At 39.9% G+C, this 20341-nt stretch overlaps 1 protein-coding gene and 1 pseudogene across 2 annotated transcripts in view; one reads left to right on the forward strand and one right to left on the reverse strand.

The window, feature by feature from the left end:
• LOC133550917 (vascular endothelial zinc finger 1-like) overlaps positions 1 to 20341 on the reverse strand; it is a 52893-nt gene that overhangs the window by 22677 nt on the left and 9875 nt on the right. The window lies entirely within an intron of this gene.
• LOC133550520 (uncharacterized) lies at positions 9927 to 12858 on the forward strand (annotated as a pseudogene).

Here is a 20341-nt window from a genome sequence, read left to right on the forward strand (position 1 = left end):
AATCACGGGTCTTTTCCCGCACATTCGTTCAATATTTTAAGGCAACAATTCACAATATTAGCGTATCTCATGCTGCCTTTGTGAGCTACAGTGTACTGTACATGTTTGATGTGGATAGAACTCAAACAATATATTTTTGGATGTATCAATTCACTCCGAGTCAGAATTGCTTGAGGACAAAAAGACTAGTTTGTCCTGGCTCATGGTTTTGATTTTAACAGACAAAAATTTAAGAAATTCATTCTCAACAATTATTTCGCCATTGGTTGTTTCATAAATTGTTGCTACTCAGTGGCCAAGTGGTTAGAGTGTCCGCCCTGAGATCGGTAGGTTGTGAGTTCAAACCCCGGCCAAGTCATACCAAAGACTATAAAAATGGGACTCATTACCTCCCTGCTTGGCACTCAGCATCAAGGGTTGGAATTGGGGGTTAAATCACCAAAAAGGATTCCCGGGTGCGGCACCGCTGCTGCCCACTGCTCCCCTCACCTCCCAGGGGGTGATCAAGGGTGATGGGTCAAATGCAGAGAATAATTTTGCCACATCAAGAGTGTGTGTGACAATCATTGGTACTTTAACTGTAAACTTTTAGTTAGAGCCCGATTACAACCCAGAACTGATGTCGCATGACACTTGTTCTCATATATCCTAAGTCTTTGTATTGACATATTGAGCCAGTGAGCTTTGCACCACCACTGAGTGGGCGAAAGTTAATTATAGTTTATAAATCATGCCTCTCACCTGTACAGTAAAACGTTGTGGCCATAAGCCGAGAAGTTGGTCAACTTTGACATCCAACTTTAACCCGGGAATGGCATGCAAGACACAACCTGCGTGAGGAGTATACCATACAATACCAACAATTACGATCAATCCTTCATCTAAACAAGAAGGTATTAATAGCCCAACTGTCGTCATCCCAGTGAGAGCAAACGTTGTCCGACAAGTGTTATTTTTTTTATGTTCATAATTTGTATTTCTTGTTTGGCACTTAGCAATACTGCTATATGATGCCTTGTGTTTCGCTAAAGCTGAATCTGTTTAGCACACAGCCTTCTAAAACTTGTAGCTCATCTAGGCCTGGGCCGATAAATCTTGCTTGACAATATATTGACCTACAAATTATTGGCGATAAACGATTTTATTCCTATTATTTCATGAGACCAAAGTAAGCATTGATGTAATGATAATATAATATAAAAATGCATGTGTATCCTTTTAAATGCAATAAACTTGTATTTATTGTATATTTTAACATTGTAATTGGAATGAAAACATTTAACTCACCAAGTTAAATAAATCAAAACGAATAATAAAATATACTTTGCAAGCAAAATTTTGTGCTAGGACCAAAAGCAATACAATATGTTAAGGGAGTGGGGGGCTTAAATATACACAACTAAAACAAATAAAATGGATAAATAAAGTATAGACAAACAAACATAGGTAAAGTTGTACATTTATCAACTGACGATCAAGTTATGACGTTTTTGAACAAAAGTGCAAAGTAACAATATAAACACAACAGTATAAGCAGGTATATTAACAGGTTGTATGCAAAAATACTTAAGTCTGGCAGATTCGCAGTGAGGAACACCGACATGACATGAAAACATGACAAGTGTCTGTCAAATGTTTGCAGCGTCTTTTGAAAAGCTGGTTTTATAACAGTATTAAATGGCAGTATGTCTTTGGTGATGTATTTAAACACACTTTCTGTGAGCGCACACTATTTTGCACTGTTTCTTCACCAAATGTAGAATGTCAGGTGTTGTGTTTCAAGTGGACGCGCAGGTTTGTTTTATTTGCGCACATTCGGCAAACTAACTCATTGGTCTTGGTAGGCACAGTTTGTTCCAAAGGTTTAAACTGAAATATTCCAACACTGGTGCGGTGGAATTTGGGTTTTGTGATAAATTTTCCATGTTAGCTGCTAGATGCTAACTAGTTGCACTGTGTGATTCTTCTGGATTAGTGGCCTCGCCACAAAAATAGTAAATAGGCCTTTATCCACCAAAAGTTAAGTTCCTGGAACATTTGGTTCCTGGATCTATAAGTTCCTGTAGAACTGTGTTGTTTGTGTTTCCACTGCATTTCGTTTATACAAGTCAGGCTGCTGACATATGGAGGAGTGGTTTAGTATTTTTCTATACGGATACCATTTAAATATACAGAAAATATTAGGTCGCAGTTCTTTTACTTAAAAGTAAATAATTGAAATACAAAGCAATCATATTCAAAACAATATGATTCATACAAAAAAGTGTACCAATTTTTTATATAAAGTCAGGCTTTTGTCAGCAATGTCCAACAGCTAGAAAGTCGTCCTCTCGGTAAATGATGAATTCAGGAGTTAGGCGATTCCTTTTGATCCATTTCAGCTGTAAATAATAATATATAGATAATAAATGTCAGGGTTTACCTCACACCTACCACATGAATACATCTGCTTTAGCTAGTTAGCATTAGCATTCTGTTCACTTGGTTGAGGCTAATAACTACACAAATGGAGTGTCAGAGACTACTTTTACAATATGTAATAAAGTAAAGAGTTCCATCCATCCATTTTCTACCGCTTATTCCCTTTGGGGTCGCAGGGGGCGCTGGTGCCTATCTCAGCTAAAATCAGGCGGAAGGCGGCATACACCCTGGACAAGTCGCCATTAATATTTGATATTATTTACCTTGGTTCCACTCGTGTCCGGCTAGCCTTTGTATCACATTTGTCCAACAAAGTCAGAGTATTAAGCAGCTGAGATCGCCGCTTTGAGTCCGGCTTCATACTTCTCCAAAAATACGTTTAAAAGAATCTGTCCACTTCTCATTGCTTCGCGTAACGAAATTAAGTTTGTAAAAAATAATTAAAAAAAAACAACAATAAACTGCATATAGTGTAAAAGACTGTGGCTGAGTAAAAACACTGTAAGATAGTTTCCCTGGTCAGCGTTCTTCAGCACAAAGATGCCCCACTGACGTTCATGCATTTCGAAAGTTGCTTTCGTTCTTCTTTCACTTTGTTGTCAAGTTAGTAGTAATAGAAATACACAAGAAAAAAACAAGTCGCCGTGTAGATTCTAATGGGGGTCGTGTGTTTGAAAAAGAAGTTTAAGGAACGCCACCAACCGTGTTTAACTAAACAGTAGCTTGAGCTGTTTTTGTTAGTTCAGCAGACTAGCAGCAGCAGTTTGTCGGCTCTGAAAGCAGCTCTTTTGAATCTTTCAGTGGTTTGGGTTACTTTTGCTTAATAGATTGAATGTGCTTTTATTTCTGTATGTTCTTGTTAACCAACATGGTGTTGTTTGGATGGCAAGTTTGTCACTTCAACCATTGATTTGTTGATCAATATTCCCTATGTTGTGATTGTTTTGCATGTTCGAGATAAACTGAAATTAAGTAACTAACTAACTAACCTTCATAGTTACTGGTGCGCAACGCAGTAAAGTTTTAAGTTGGTGAAAAAAAAGTTGTCTTTTAAAAGATCCCTTAACTAAGACTTTGTTTATTCAGTGTTTAAGACATGTGTGAGAGCTACTGGAGCTCCGTTCACATCTGTGCATGTAAGAGGAGGAGTGAGACATGGCTCTGCAGCGCACACAGAGTGGCACTGACATGTTAATCACTTGTCCATTAGGTTATAGTTTAAGTTTATTTCAAACATGGTGTACAGATAGGCAAACATTTTACTTTAGCTTTATCAACTTCGGATGGATTTATTTTGGGAGCAAAATGCGACGAAAGGGTTAAAATCTGTATTTGCATGTGTGCATATTTTTAGGCGAAATCGCAATACACGATATATCTCTCGATATTTGCCTTGGCCTTGAATTAACACTTGATACATATAATCACACCAGTGTGATGATTCTATGTGTCTACATGAAAACATTCTTGTTCATACTGCATTAATACATGCTCATTTTAAACTTTCATGCGGAGAAGGAAATCACAACGAAGTCAATTGACCAAATCTGTATTTATTAAACCGTTATTAAGCAGTGGAACAAACATTCATGTAATTTTTAAAACAGAAAGTGCAAGATTGTCAGAGACATTTTAAAACAAGCTATTAGTGCACTTTTGTGCATGATCTCATGACCATGACATATCAAAACAACACTAAATTAAAGTGCACTTTTTGTACAGAGTGCCGCTACAATAGTTTAAAACAAATAAAGTGCACTTTTGTGCATGATTTCACACAAGATATTTCAATAACTGTAATAATAGGAAATCAAATAGTGTTCGTCCTTCGCTATGTGGTAGGTTACTGCGGACATTATGTCCTTTTGTTGTGTACTATTTTTTCATACGGTGTTGATCTGGAAATGTTTGCCTTTACATTTTGATGGTGTGGGCGTGTGGCACCGAATGTTGAAATGCAGAGTAATCACTCTTCATTCTCTAGCAGGTGACTTTTCAAATGATGCTACATATTAGCAATGATGCTACTTTTTGTAGCAACACTTTTGCCCCACACTTGACAGATTACGGTGGTCTGCTCGACATATTCCCACTTGAAGCCAAACCACCGGCAGACGATGGAGTCCCTGCTGTTTTTCCTGGGAATTAATTCTTCTTTCATTTGTTACCAAAGTCGCACCTTCTTTCTTTCGTATTACTACTCGCACCACAGCTAACGTTACCCATGCTGCTACCTCTCTGCTGCGCGAGGGCGTATGACAGTATGAGACGTATGTAAGAAGGTGCGCTTGTTTTACGTCTCTGTGAGAAGGAGAGACAAGAAAGAGTGATTAGAGCCTGTAGTGTAATGCCAGCAGCTAAAAGCAACTGTGTGAGAACTTACTCGAATATCACGATATATTCATTTTCTAAATCGCACAGAGATAAACCCGCTTTATATCGAGTTATCGATATATCGAGTTATCGATATATCGCCCCGCCCTAGTCCGGCCGATAAATTGATAATACATATTGCGATAGACAGAATCTGTATCAACACAAAATTTGTTCCGTAAAATATTCGATATACATTTATACTTTTTGGCTGGAAGAAACCAGGAATTATGAAGCAAGATTCTTTTTGTGAAGTCACTCGCGCTTTGGAACCACAGCAAACAAGAAACAAGGAGTGTCACTGAACAATGGACACGCTAACAGCCTCTAATTTCTCAGTATTTACTGAGAAATGGGAGGGACACGCTGTCTCGCTGTGGATTAGCTACTGTACATCATCATCGAGTGGGAAGAGAAACTAATATTTTGATACATCAACTCAATAACTGAAACTTATCTTTAGCTGTGTTGGTTTTAATGCAGAGGGTGAAGCACCATTCTGACACTTACAATGCACTGGTTCAATGAGCAGCTTCCAAAACTACTTTATCGTGTTTAATAGCTTATACACTGCTGACCTCTAGTGTCTGGAATCTGCAACTAACTTAAAATCTACTTTAAATAATTTATTACCTTGGCCGTGCTCATCCTAACTGGCTACCAGACACCCGCTCCATTGATAAATAGCACCTTTGGTGAGTTGGAAATTGTTTTACTGTATTTATTGGCAAGCTTAAAATAAGTCATAAAGAGTATCAAGAATTATCGATACCGATCAATTTAAAAAACGCATATCGTGATTTGTGATATAGTTTTCAGTCATATCGTCCAACCACAGTGTGAGTTAACTTTTCTGAGAAACTGCAGTTTCCAAAATGATAGAAAAAAAAATGCCCACTATAGAGGAGACTGCTTCTCTGAAAGTAAAAGTTGAGAGACACAGTGCATGTCCTCGCACGATTATTTGCACTTAAAAATACATGTTTTTTGTTATGAATATGATTACAAAAGTTGAGCATTAGGTCTGTGTTCAATTACAATAAGTGTGTTTATTCTAAATGTTCTTGCCACTTAATTTTACACATTTCAGCATTTTTAAGAGTTTTTTGTTGTTGGACATAAACCACAACAATGTCACACTGTGGACTTAAATGCTGTGGTAATATTGTACCATGAGCTTTTTATATCGTTTCATCTCTAGTATAAATGTACTAAAGTACCACATTCAAAGCAGTTCTCTCAGTCAACAGGCCAAGGCAAGAAAACGGCGTTGTCAACCAGCGGCAAGAAAGGTGAAATGCTTGACCTTTCCCTTTGAGGTTCAATCATCCATCCAAGAAGGCCAGCCAAGAAAGAAGTTGCAAGAGAGAAGGGCTGGGGTTAGGAAAGAAAAATGAACCACACAATGTCCTCCTTATGTCATGTGGCCTATTGTGAAAAACACAAATCTGAGCAGTGATGCACTACGGCCACAGCAGGGGTGCTTTGTATGCTCATCTTCATTGATTTGGCTCATCTATTCATGAGGCAGGGGCATTGTTTATCCACACACCACTCAGCAAAACTACCCGCCAGTTCGCCCTGATACCTAAGCAAATACGGGATACACAGAGCCCGCCACCAAGCCCACCCAGCCACCCGTTTGTCCAAACACCTGCTCACACTTGCCACCTTCCAGGATTCGACATCATGATGCCAATGCTAACCTATCCACTGACACACCCAGGGTGGTGGCTGTGTTTGGGTTGTGTGTGTGGGCTGCCAAACAGTGCAGACGGTCGGCCTCTGTGCAGAGGTGCAGGGCCTGTAAAAGCTGCGGTGCCTCCATGCAGCTCTGACCATTTTGACACAAATGTGCTCTGACAACTGAGGCTGCTCCCTCATAAATAACATCAAAATGGAGGGAGTGTCTTGAGGGCTCCGCAGGCCACTGTAGACTTGAACAGCGCTCACGGTCTGAGTCAGATAATGCGCCGTCTTTCCTCCATCTTTTGTGTCACACTATACAGCTGCTTGGCATAATCCCATTTTGACCAAAACAAAGACCACGTAAAAACTGATGCAAGAGGGGAGGCGGGACTCAAGCTGCAGAAAACACAACTTCATGTAAGATTGGATTCAGTAACAAGTCTTAGGGTTTCTTTAAAGCTCTAATATTGTTAAAAAATATTGTTTTTGTATTTATTGCAAACATATTTACAGATAGGGCTGAGCATATATAGCTTGTGATGTAGTCTAGAACAATTTCCTAATAACCAGACATAACAGCCTTAAGATCATATTTACATGCTACACAAGGAACAAGCAAGCTAATCACAGACATTTGCAAATAAAGCAGACAAGGTAATTATTAACAATAAAATTTGCAATTATTTTAAGATTTAGATAAGTGTTTTCACAGTGCAATTACTGAATATATTACCTACGGACATCAACAGCTCCGTTTGTGCAGCAAAGACCCAAATGAACAGTATAGTGATATCGAGTCTTAGAAAATACTTGTACACTTGGAAGGGGTATTGATGATGTCATCGTCTAGTTTGCATATACTTTTTTTAAAAGGCAAAAAAAAAAAACTTGATATAATTAAAGACAAATCTTTGTGGTATCAGTTAATAATAACATTTCAGCTTTTTTCCATTACATTATGTTATTTTTAATTGTCCAGTTTAGCTGTTTTTTTTTGTTATTTCAACAATGTGCCGCAATAATTAATTGTAATTAATATATTATTGTATGTATGGTTATAAGAGTACTATTTCATCTACAGCCAATGAGTGAACTGCTTTTCTGCTGCCTTTTGACTGGCTTCTGAGCCTTGTGAGAACTTGTGCTTTTTTACAATGACGCTAAATCCCAAGGTTTACTACGGGTGTCAGAGCTGTAGTCATTAATATTCTGTATAAACAGTCTAATTCCTGTGTGTTACACAAAAAGGAGCTGCTGACAAAAGAAGCTGTATGCTTCCCTTTCTGTTAAATAGAAGCAACACTGAGTAGAATACTGGACTTGCACTTTTCAACGTACTATCATGATTTTTAAACAAGTTCTGTTGAAAAAAAAATGTGAGCTTTGGTTTTGGACACCAAACATACAAAGTTATACTAAAAACTTTGTACGATTGAGTTTTTGTCTGTTTTACTATTATTCATTGCGGCCAATGTTTCATTTTTAGGCAATGCTGGATGAAATAAGTAAGCATTTTTGAGAAAGTAGCGTTAAAGTGTCTTTAAATCTTACAGCAAACTTTACAGAGTATTTAGAAAAGACACTTCACAAATGTTACAATAATGAATGCTTTCAGCGATCACAACGCACACGTATACAAAAGGCAGACAAAGTGACAGTATGAGGTACAGGAGACAAACTTGGCCTCTGGCAAGACGCCAAATATTTAAAACAAACTGCACTGTCCATCTGTCATTGTTTCAATAGCAACGTGCTCAAAGAGGAGAGTGAGAACATCAAATGCCACCAAGAAAGTGTGGAAAAACCGACAATACATAGTTGGGCTGCACAAAGAAAATCTAGAAAAAATTACAATCACAAGTTCCACTAACAATTTTTACATGTTTTTACTTAATGAGCTGCATCATAAACACTACAGTTTTACACAAGGACTTTAGCTGCACTGTCATTACTAGAGGTGAAAAAAAGTATCCATTATCTAATGCATCACATTTACAATGTGGACATTCATAAGTCGATGGACAAATGTCCAAATATTGATTATTAACATACGTTAAAAGAAGTAATGCAGACGGTTCTAATATGCGGGATTAATACTAATGTTTTGAAAACGTTAGTTCGAGGTTTGCTTTGCAATGGTAGAACCTTTGGATAACATTCTTTTAACATCATGTGTGAGTGCAGACACACAGAACAGGGAGGAGGCGAGGACAGGCTATACACCACACACTTTGTGTAAATCGTAAATAAAAACAGAATACAATGATTTGCAAATCTTTTTCAACTTATAATCAAATAAATAGACTGCAAATACCAGATATTTAATGTTCAAACTGAGAAACTTTTTTTTGCTGCAAATTATTATTAACTTAGAATTTAATGGCAGCAACACATTGCAAAAAAGTTAGCATGGGGTCATTATTACCACTGTGTTACATCATCTTTCCTTTTAACAACACTGGGTAAACTTATGGGAACTGAGGAGACAAATTTTTGAAGCTTTTCAGGTGGAATTATTTCCCATTCTTGCTTGAAGTACAGCTTAAGTTATTCAACAGTCAGGGGTCTCCATTGTCGTATTTGACGCTTCATAATGTGCCAAACATTTTCAATGGTAGAAAGATCTGGACTACAGGTAGGTCAGTCTAGGACCTGCACTCTTTTACTACAAAGCCACGCTGTTGTAAAACATGCAGAACGTGGCCTGGCATTGTCTTGCTGAAATAAGCAGAGGCGTCCATGAAAAAGACATTGCTTGCATGGCAATATGTGTTGCTCCAAAACCTGTATGTACATTTCAGCATTAATGGTGCCTTCACAGATATGCAAGTTACCCATTCCTTGGGCACTAATACACCACCATACAATCACAGATGCTGGCTTTTGAACTTTGCGCTTATAACAGTCCGGATGGTTCTTTTCTTCTTTGGTTCGGAGGACACGTCTACGGTTTCAATAAACAATTTGAAATGTGGTTACGTCAAGACCACTTTTCGACATTGCATCAGTCCATCTAAGATGAGCTCGGGCCTAGCAAAGTTGGCGCATTTCTGGGTGTTGTTGATAAATCACTTTCGCTTTGCACAGTAGAGTTTTAACTTGTATTTACAGATGTCGCAACAAACTGTAGTTACTGAAAGTGTTTTTCGGAAGTGTTCCTGAGCCCATGTGGTGATATCCTTTACACACTGTGGTGATATCCTTTACACACTGATGTTGGTTTTTGATGCAGTGCCGCCTGAGGGATAGAGCCCGGACAGGAGACACCCCACAGATCCCAGTCCCTCCATGTACCGGAGTCTCTCAATCCCAGCAGAGTTCCACAGCAGCGGATTAAATGGCCCCAAGCAAACAGACGGAGCGAGTGGCTGCAGTTTGATGAGGACGTGTCCAACATCATCCAAGCCACAGCCAAAGGAGATGTCGACAGCAGGCTCCAGGCAATGAGTACGATCATCGTCAGCTATGGTTTAGAAAGATATGGACGGATGAAGAAGGGCAACACTGAGGCCACCCCCTAAACCACAAACCGCAGGGCCATTAAGATACACCAACTGCGCCAGGAACTTCGAACCCTCAGGAAACAGTTCAAGAGAGCTGCTGAGGAGGACAAACAACCTTTAGAAGAGCTGCGTAACATTCTGCGGAAGAAGCTGACAACTCTCCGCAGAGCAGAGTGGCACAGGAGACGTGGAGGAGAGAAAGCTAGGAAGCGAGCAGTCTTCATTGCCAACCCCTTCTGGTTTGCTAAACAGCTGCCCGGCGACAAGCGCAGTGGCCGGCTTGAGTGCCCAAGAGAGAAAGTGAATCGCTTCCTCCAGAATAACATGAGCGACCCACTGAGAGGACAAGATCTAGGACCCAACAGAGCACTCATCAGCCCTGCGCCACCAACGGCAGAGTTCCAGTTGACAGAGCCCAGTTTGAAGGAAGTTGAAGAGGTCATCAAGGCAGCCTGCTCAGTATCTTCCCCCGGCCCCAGTGGTGTACCTTACCTCGTCTACAAGCGCTGTCCAGAGCTTCTCAAGCATCTGTGGAAGACCTTGAAGGTGATCTGGCGAAGGGGAAGAGTGGCCGACCAGTGGAGGTGTGCAGAGGGAGTTTGGATCCCCAAAGAGGAGGACTCGAAAGACATCAACCAGTTTCGGACTATATCACTTCTGAGTGTGGAAGGGAACGTGTTCTTCAGCATCGTCTCCCGAAGACTAACCAAGTTTCTCCTCAAGAACAACTACAACGACACTTCAGTGCAGAAGGGGGGGGATTCCCGGAGTTCCCGGCTATCTAGAGCACAACGGTGTCGTCACACAGCTCATCAGAGAGGTCCATGAGAGCAGAGGGGAACTCACTGTGTTGTGGTTGGACCTGACTAACGCCTATGGGTCCATCCCACACAAGCTGGTTGAGCTTGCGCTACACCGGCAACCTTGTTCCCAGCAAGAACAAGGACTTGATCCTGGATTATTACAATAACTTCAGGCTCTGGGTCACTTCTGGGTCAATAACCTCTGACTGGCATCGCCTTGAGAAGGGAATAATAACAGGATGCACCATCTCCGTTGTTCTTTTTACACTGGCGATGAATATGGTGGTTAAGTCTGCTGAAGTGGAATGCAGATGGCCTCTTTCCAGATCTGGTGTTCGACAGCCCCCCATTAGAGCCTATATGGATGACCTTACCATCACAACATCATCAGTACCAGGGAGCAGGTGGATCTTGCAGGGATTGGAGAGGCTCACTGGATGGGCCAGGATGAGTTTCAAGCCCGCAAAGTCAAGGTCCATGGTGCTGAAGAGGGGAAGGTCGTCAACAATTTCCGATTCTCAATCTCAGGAACGGTCATTCCATCCATCAAGGAGCAGCCAGTCAAGAGCTTGGGAAAGCTCTTTGACTCCAGCCTAAAGGACTCTGCTGCTATCCAGGAGTCTACTGAAGAGCTTGGATGTTGGCTCACAAAGTAGACAAGTCTGGCCTACCTGGTAGATTCAAAGCCTGGATCTATCAGCACTCCATCCTTCCCAGAGTCCTGTGGCCTCTCCTTGTATATGCAGTCCCAGTAACAACAGTGGAATCCTCTGAAAGGAAGATCAGCAGCTTTCTGCGGAAATGACTGGGTCTTCCCTGCAGCCTCAACAGCACTGCTCTGTACGGGACAAGCAACATCCTGCAGCTACCCTTCAGTGGGCTCACTGAAGAATTCAAGGTGGCCTGCACAAGAGAAGCCCTACAGTACAGAGACTCTAGAGACAGCAAGGTGTCATCAGCCGGGATTGAAGTGAGGACAGGAAGGAAGTGGAAGGCAGAAAAGGCAGTGGAGGTGGCTGAGTCACGCCTTAGGCAAAAAGCATGGTTGGGGTCGTAGCAAAAGGGAGAGCAGGCTTGGGCTACTTCCCAAAGACCCAAGTCAGCCAGGCCCGGGGCAAAGACAGACGACATCTACTCCAGGAGGAAGTCCGAGCAGGCTTGGCGGAAGAGCGAGTAGGCAGGGTAGTGGGACTCCGGCAACAGGGGAATGGACAAGATGGGAGGGCACGCTGCAGCGCAAAGTCACCTGGTCAAACATCATGCAGGCAGACCACCGCATCCGGTTCCTCATGGCAGCAGTCTATGATTCCTTCCCTAGCCCAGCAAACCTCCATGTTTGGGTGAAGAGCAAGACACCTTCCTGCTCCCTTTGCTCCGGAAGAGGCTCTTTAGAACATCTCCTCCGCAGTTGCCCAAAGTCTCTGGCTGATGGTCGCTATCGCTGGCATCATGACCAGGTACTCAAAGCAGTTGCTGAGAGCATAGCCTCAGCCATCAGCACCAGCAAGCAACATCATGCGCCAAAGAAGGCAATGTCTTTTATCAAAGCTGGAGAGAGACCTTGCGCACGTCCAAAGACAACAACAGGACTCCTTCACACAGCCCCTGATTGGCAGCTACATATTGACCTTGGAAAAAAACTGAGGTTCCCCCAGCACATTGTAAAAACATCTCTATAGCCATACATGATCATCATTTCAGAGGCTTCGAGACATCTTATCATGCTGGAACTAACAGTGCCTTGGGAGGAGCAGATTGAGGAAGCCAACGAAAGGAAACCTGCCAAGTATCAGGAACTGGTGGAGGACTGCAGGGGCAGTGGCTGGAGGACTTTTTACAAGCCACTAGAAGTTGGCTGCCGTGGCTTTGCAGGACGCTCCCTCTGCAAAGTGCTTGGCTGATTGGGAGTCACAGGGGAGGCCAAAAGGAGGGCCATTCAATCCGCGAGTGAAACGGCAGAGAAAGCCACGAGGTGGTTGTGGCTGAAAAGGGCAGATCCGTGGGTTGCTACTGGGACACAAGCAGGGACTTGATCACCCCGGCTGGGTCGCCTGGACGAGGGTGTCTGATGTTGCGGGACCCGAAACACCCAATGAAGCCAGGGTACACCACTGGTGATGTGTCCAAGTATATCCAGGAGATGTATCTTTCAAGAACATGTCCACAACAAATCTAGCTGTCAACACTGAATATTGCATTGTTTTATTTTTTTTTTCCACAGTTCATGAACTTACATTCATATTTTGGTGAAGTATTATTCAATAAATATATTTATAAAATATTTTAGAATTGTTGCTTTTTTTAGAATATTTTTGAAAAATCTCATGTACCCCTTGGCATACCTTTAAGTACCCCTATTTGAGAGCCACTGGCATACATCCAACGAATCGATGACTAAATTAATCGCCAACTATTTTTATAATCAATTTTAATCGATTAGTTGTTGCAGCCCTAATATATATATGTATATCCATCCATCCCTTTTCTACCGCTTATTCCCTTTCGGGGTCGCTGGCGCCTATCTCAGCTACAATCGGGCGGAAGGCGGGGTACACCCTGGACAAGTCGCCACCACATCGCAGGGCCAACACAGATAGACAGACAACATTCACACTCACATTCACACACTAGGGGCCATTTAGTGTTGCCAATCAACCTATCCCCAGGTGCATGTCTTTGGAGGTGGGAGGAAGCCGGAGTACCCTGAGGGAACCCACGAATTCACAGGGAGAACAAGCAAACTCCACACAGAAAGATCCTCAGCCTGGAATTGAACCCAGGACTGCAGGACCTTCGTATTGTGAGGCAGAAGCACTAACCCCTCTTCCACCGTGAAGCCCATATATATATATATATATGTATGTATATATATATATATATATATATATATATATATATATATATATATATATATATATATATATATATATGTATGTATGTATGTATGTATGTATGTATGTATGTATATATATATATATATATATATATATATATATATATATATATATATATATATATATATTCAAACCCTGTTTCCGTATGAGTTGGGAAATTGTGTTAGATGTAAATATAAACGGAATACATCCATCCATCCATTTTCTACCGCTTATTCCCTTTTTGGGGTCGCGGGGGGCGCTGGCGCCTATCTCAGCTACAATCGGGCGGAAGGCGGGGTACACCCTGGACAAGTCGCCATCTCATCACAGGGCCAACACAGAGAGACAGACAACATTCACACACTAGGGACCATTTAGTGTTGCCAATCAACCTATCCCCAGGTGCATGTCTTTGGAAGTGGGAGGAAGCCGGAGTACCCGGAGGGAACCCACGCATTCACGGGGAGAACATGCAAACTCCACACAGAAAGATCCCAAGCCTGGATTTGAACCCAGGACTGCAGGACCTTCGTATTGTGAGGCAGACGCACTAACCCCTCTTCCACCGTGAAGCCCATATATATATGTATGTCTATATATATATATATATATATATATATATATATATATATACATATATATATATATATATATATATATATATATATATATATATATATATATATTTTCAAACCCTGTTTCCGTATGAGTTGGGAAATTGTGTTAGATGTAAATATAAACGGAATACAATGATTTGCAAATCCTTTTCAACCCATACTCAATTGAATGCACTACAAAGACAAGATATTTGATGTTCATACTCATAAACTTTTTTTTTTTGCAACTAATAATTAATTTAATAATTTAATAATAATTTAATGGCTGCAACACGTGCCAAAGTAGTTGGGAAAGAGCATATTGACCACTGCCTTCACAGATGTGTAAGTTACCCATGATTTGGGCACTAATACACCCCCATACCATCACAGATGCTGGCTTTTGAACTTTGCGCCTATAACAATCCGGATGGTTATTTTCCTCTTTGTTCTGGAGGACACCACGTCCACAGTTTCCAAATATAATTTGAAATGTGGACTCGTCAGACCACAGAACACTTTTCCACTTTTCATCAGTCCATCTTAGATGAGCTCGGGCCCAGCGAAGCCAGCGACGTTTCTTGGTGGTGTTGATAAATGGGTTTTGCTTTGCATAGCAGAGTTTTAATTTGCATTAAAAGGCCTACTAAAACCCACTACTACCGACCACGCAGTCTGATAGTTTATATATCAATGATGAAATATTAACATTGCAACACATGCCAATACGGCCTTTTTAGTTTACTAAATTGCAATTTTAAATTTCCCGCGAGTTTCTTGTTGAGAACGTCGCGGAATGATGACGCGTACGCGTAACGTCACGGACTGTAAGGAAATCTTAGCTCTGCACCAAACACGGCTAAAAGTAGTCTTTGTTCATGGCGTAATTACATAGTATTTTGGACATCTGTGCAGTGAATCTTTTGCAATTTGTCCATTTAATAATGGAGACTATAAAGAACAATGCTGTTGGTGGAAAGCAGTGGATTGCAGCTGTCTTTAGCACCGAGACACAGCCGGTGTTTCTTTGTTTGTTGTGAAGCTTTAACACAGAGCGGTCAAGCGAACATGTTTTCTCTCCGTCAACCAGCATGTTTTTGGATGGGGAAATTGTGATATATATCTTACCGGAGAAATAATTGGATTAATCGTCGTCCTGCAGCAGCTGTTTAAAAGGCAGCTGTGAGCTTGGCTCCTCGGCTTCTCTCTGAGACACTGCGTGTTCACCGCAGCCATCTGACCTCGAGGTATGTCTTTACAATCTTTAAAATCTCACTAAAACACTATTAAAACAATAAGCAGATAAGGGATCTTCCAGAATTATCCTAGTAAATGTGTTTAATTACATCTAAAAATGCTCACACTGCCGCCGCTTTTTTTTTCAAGTCCTTCACTATCAATATCCTTATTCACAAATCTTTCATCCTCGCTCAAATTAATGGGGAAATTGTCGCTTTCTCGGTCTGAATTGCTCCCATTAAAAACAATGTGAATATGTGTGGAGCCCTGCAACTTGTGACGTCACGCGCACATACTTCCGGTAAAGGCAGGGCTTTTCTATTAGAAGACTAAAAGTTGCAAACTTTATCTTCGATGTTCTCTACTAAATCCTTTCAGCAAAAATATGGCAATATCGCAAAATGATCAAGTATGACACATAGAATGGACCTGCTATTCCCGTTTAAATAAGAAAATCTCATTTCAGTAGGCCTTTACAGATGTAACAACCAACTGTAGTTACTGACAGTGGTTTTATGAAGTGTTCCTGAGCCCATAAGGTGAGATACCCTTTACACACTGATGTCTGTTTTTGATACAGTACCGCCTGAGGGATTACAAGTCCGTAATATTATCGCTTACGTGCAGTGATTTCTCCAGATTCTCTGATTCTTTTGATGATTTTACAGACCGTAGATGGTAAAATCCCTAAATTCCTTGCAATAGCTTGTTGAGAAATGTTGTTCTAAAACGGTTCGACAATTCGTTTACAAATTGGTGACCCTCGCTCCATCCTTGTTTGTGAATTACTTAGCATTTCATGGAAGCTGCTTTTATACCCAATCATGGCACCCACCTGTTCCCAATTAGCCTGCACACCTGTGGGATGTTCGAAATAAGTGTTTGATGAGCATTTCTGAACTCTATCAGTATTTATTGCCACCTCTCCCAACTTCTTTGTCACATGTTGTTGGCATCAAATTCTAAAGTTAATGATTATTTGCAAAAAAAAAAATGTTTATCAGTTTGAACATCAAATATGTTGTCTTTGTAGCATATTCAACTGAATATGGGTTGAAAATAATTTGCAAATCATTGTAATCCATTTATATTTACATCTAAAACAATTTCCCAACTCACATGTAAACGGGGTTTGTATATGTATATATATATATATATATATATATATATATATATGTATATACACACACACACACACGCACATATATATACACACACACACACACACACACACACATACATATATACCGTATTTCCTTGAATAGCCGCTGGGGCGCTAAATAATTTAAAACCTCTTCTCACTCCTGCGCCTAATCAAGGCATGCGGTATTAGTAGGCAGGCGCTAATAACTTTAAAAACTCTTCTCACCCCTGCGCTTACCAATGGCATGCAGTAAAAAATTGAGTGTGATGTGAGGATACCATCACGAATTGCACATTTAATAAAAAAAACGTTGTTATGGTTATTATTTTCAGCACTGAAGGCTTGGAATAACCTACAATTTTGCTGCTTCCATCGTCACACGGACGAGATTGGAAGGCATACTGGGTGATACAAGTTACACTGTAGGTTGTGATATAAAAAAGTTTAACACTAACTAATATGTGCCACACTGTGAACCCACACCAAACAAGAATGACAAACACATTTCTGGAGAACATCGTCTCTGTAACACATTATAAATGCAACATAACAATTACCCAGAATGCAATGCATCCATGACTCTTACTGCGTATATTATACACCCCCGCGCCCCCAACCGACGCACGCAACCTTCAGTGTAACCGGTGTGGCTGATGAACAAGATCCCTTGTTTACACAACAGTACAAACAAAATAAACTCTTTATATTGTGTAATTTCATTATACATTTCACGTTGTCGTGAAATGGGTCAAAATGGCTCTTTGAGTGGAAAAGGTTGCCGACCCTGCTGCCTACGCCATTTTGAAAATGAGGACAGGGGAAGCGTCACTCGTGACGTCACGAATTTGACCCCGGCGGTAATAGTAAGCATGCGCTATAAATTTTGGGAAGCAAGTTTGACCAGGCAGTAGTTCAAGGCAGGCGCATATTACATCCCCGGCGGCAATTCAAGGAAATACAGTATATTAACACACACACCCAACATGTATATATATATATTTTCAGATATTATATATATACATACACACACACATATAGAAATATATATATGTATACACACACACACACACATTTATCTATATATACACACACATACACAAACATGTACATATACATATATTATATACACACACACAAATGTGTGTGTGTATATATAAGGGGTGTGGGAAAAAATCGATTCTAATTTTAATCGCGATTCTCACCTGCGATTCAGAATCGATTCTCTTTTTTTTTTTAATAGATTTTTTCCCCCAATTTTTTTTATCACATTTTTTTATCTAATCAATCCAACAAAACAATACACAGCAATACCATTACAATGCAATCCAATTCTAAAACCAAACCGGACTCAGCAACACTCAGAACTGCAATAAACAGAGCAATTGGAGACACAAACACGGCACAGAACAAACCAAAAGTAGTGAAACAAAAATGAATATTATCAACAACAGTATCAATATTAGTTATAATTTCCGCATAGCATTGATTAAAAATCCCTCACTGACATTATCCTTAGAAATTTATAAAAATAAAAAAAAAGTACAGTAGTGTCACAGTGGCTTACACTTGCATCGCATCTCATAAGCTTGACAACACACTGTGTCCTATATAAGTCATATTTTTGGTTCGTTTAATAGTTAATACAAATTTACATTATTGCAATCAGTTGATAAAACATTGTCCTTTACAATTATAAAAGCTTTTTTTTTCAAATCAACTACTCTGCTAACATGTCAGCAGACTGGGGTAGATCCTGCTGAAAGCCTATGTATTGAATGAAAACGGAATCGTTTTGAATCGGAAAAATATCGCTTTTGAATCGAGAATCGCGTTGAATCGGAAAAAAAATAAATAAATCGATATCTAATCGAATCGCGACCCCAAGAATCGATATTGAATCGAATCATGGGACACCCAAAGATTCGCAGCCCTAATATATATAATATATATATATATATATATATATATAAACAAACACATACATACATACACCTATATATATAAACACATTTATATTTAAATATATATACACACATTTATATTATATATATATATATATATATATATATATATATATATATATATATATATATATATATATATATACATATACAGGGTTTCCCACACATTCATTTATTTGTGGCGGCCCGCCACGAAAGAATTATGGCCGCCACAAATAAAAATAATTTAAAAAAAACAAAAAAAAAAACAACTAAATTTTTCCCGGCTTTTGACTCACTCGACCGCTCATAAAAGCAATGGGACTCTGTCTGTGAATGGAGCTTGTAGTTACATATTATATAAATATGTAAATATTATATAAATATGTATATAAATATGTACATAAAGTGTTGTAATTATATTACAACTCCGCGTTCTTCTTAGTCATCGCCCCCGCTGCCTATATATCACCCCCATACCCCCCCCCACCACCGCACCACGACCACACCACCACAAATAGATGCCTGACCAGTGGGAAACACAGATATATATATATATATATATATCAGCGTGTCAGATTTTTATTACATGATGCCTTTATGTCTATTTTTTACATTTTCATAGAGGGGTATTTTTTTTAATTATGTACATACATTTACATGTACTAATGTGTGTACATGTGCATGCTGTATCGGGACAGATCAATTAAGAGTTTGAGCAGAAATTGGTCGAAAAAGTATTAATTACACATCATAAAACATGAACAAAATGTCACATGAATGGTTCTTAAAGAAATTACTTTGTGGAATAAATAAAACAACCGTAAGAAATGTAAAAAATCACGGTGTTTACTTTTTGATACCAATACTAAACACAAAGCAGTTTGGCTAATGAAGATAAAGTCAAATAAACAAGCTGAGTTCTTTGTATTTTAGTGCAACAGTTTGGTCAAAAACAAAAAAAAACTCTCACATCTAACACACAATCTCAGCCTGCGTTCAATTTTATGAGATGACAAAACATTTGAACTAGTATTTATTTATTGGAACACTGACAAAATTTGCAGTTAAATAAAGGTCGAGGGAGCATCCCAGTCAACAAACTAAAGACTTTATAAACAAGTTGTGGCACGTTCACGACATCGCCTGCTGCATGGTAACTCTCAGTCCAGCAGCTGACAGAAGGACGCTAGTTGCACGTTCAAAACGAAACTGCAACGTCCATCCATTTTCTACCGCTAATTCCCTTTGGGGTCGCGGGGTGCCTATCTCAGCTACAATCGGGCGGAAGGCGGGGTACACCCTGGACAAGTCCCCACCTTATCCTATAACAGCATTACGCTCTTAAAAACACGCCGAGGACTCCACGGAGGTAAAAGTGAGTGAAATTAAGTGAAACGAAGCGATAAGCTCCGTTTACCCGGAGGGAAAATTTTCTAAGTAAAGTCCATGGAGTTGCTGCCATGTTTGATCGGGCCGAATGGCTCTAGTGCCCAGGCGCTGCGGCGCTTCAGTTTTTCGGTAATGAAAAATGTAAACGGCATTACTAACACCAGGAATTTTATCGCAGTTTATCATTATACCGCTTACCCAACATAACCTACCCGAGCAATTTCTTCCCTTTTTCTGAGCCAGACAATAATTTAGATTAAATCACAGTTACCAATAGATATAGGATTAACTAACTAAATACATTTTACTATATTGAAAATAATGGATGGCTCACAAGGGCAAGAAAACAAAAACATTTAAAAAAA

This window comes from Nerophis ophidion, linkage group LG04 (genome assembly GCF_033978795.1).
Source record: "Nerophis ophidion isolate RoL-2023_Sa linkage group LG04, RoL_Noph_v1.0, whole genome shotgun sequence".
Taxonomy (NCBI): Eukaryota; Metazoa; Chordata; class Actinopteri; order Syngnathiformes; family Syngnathidae; genus Nerophis; species Nerophis ophidion.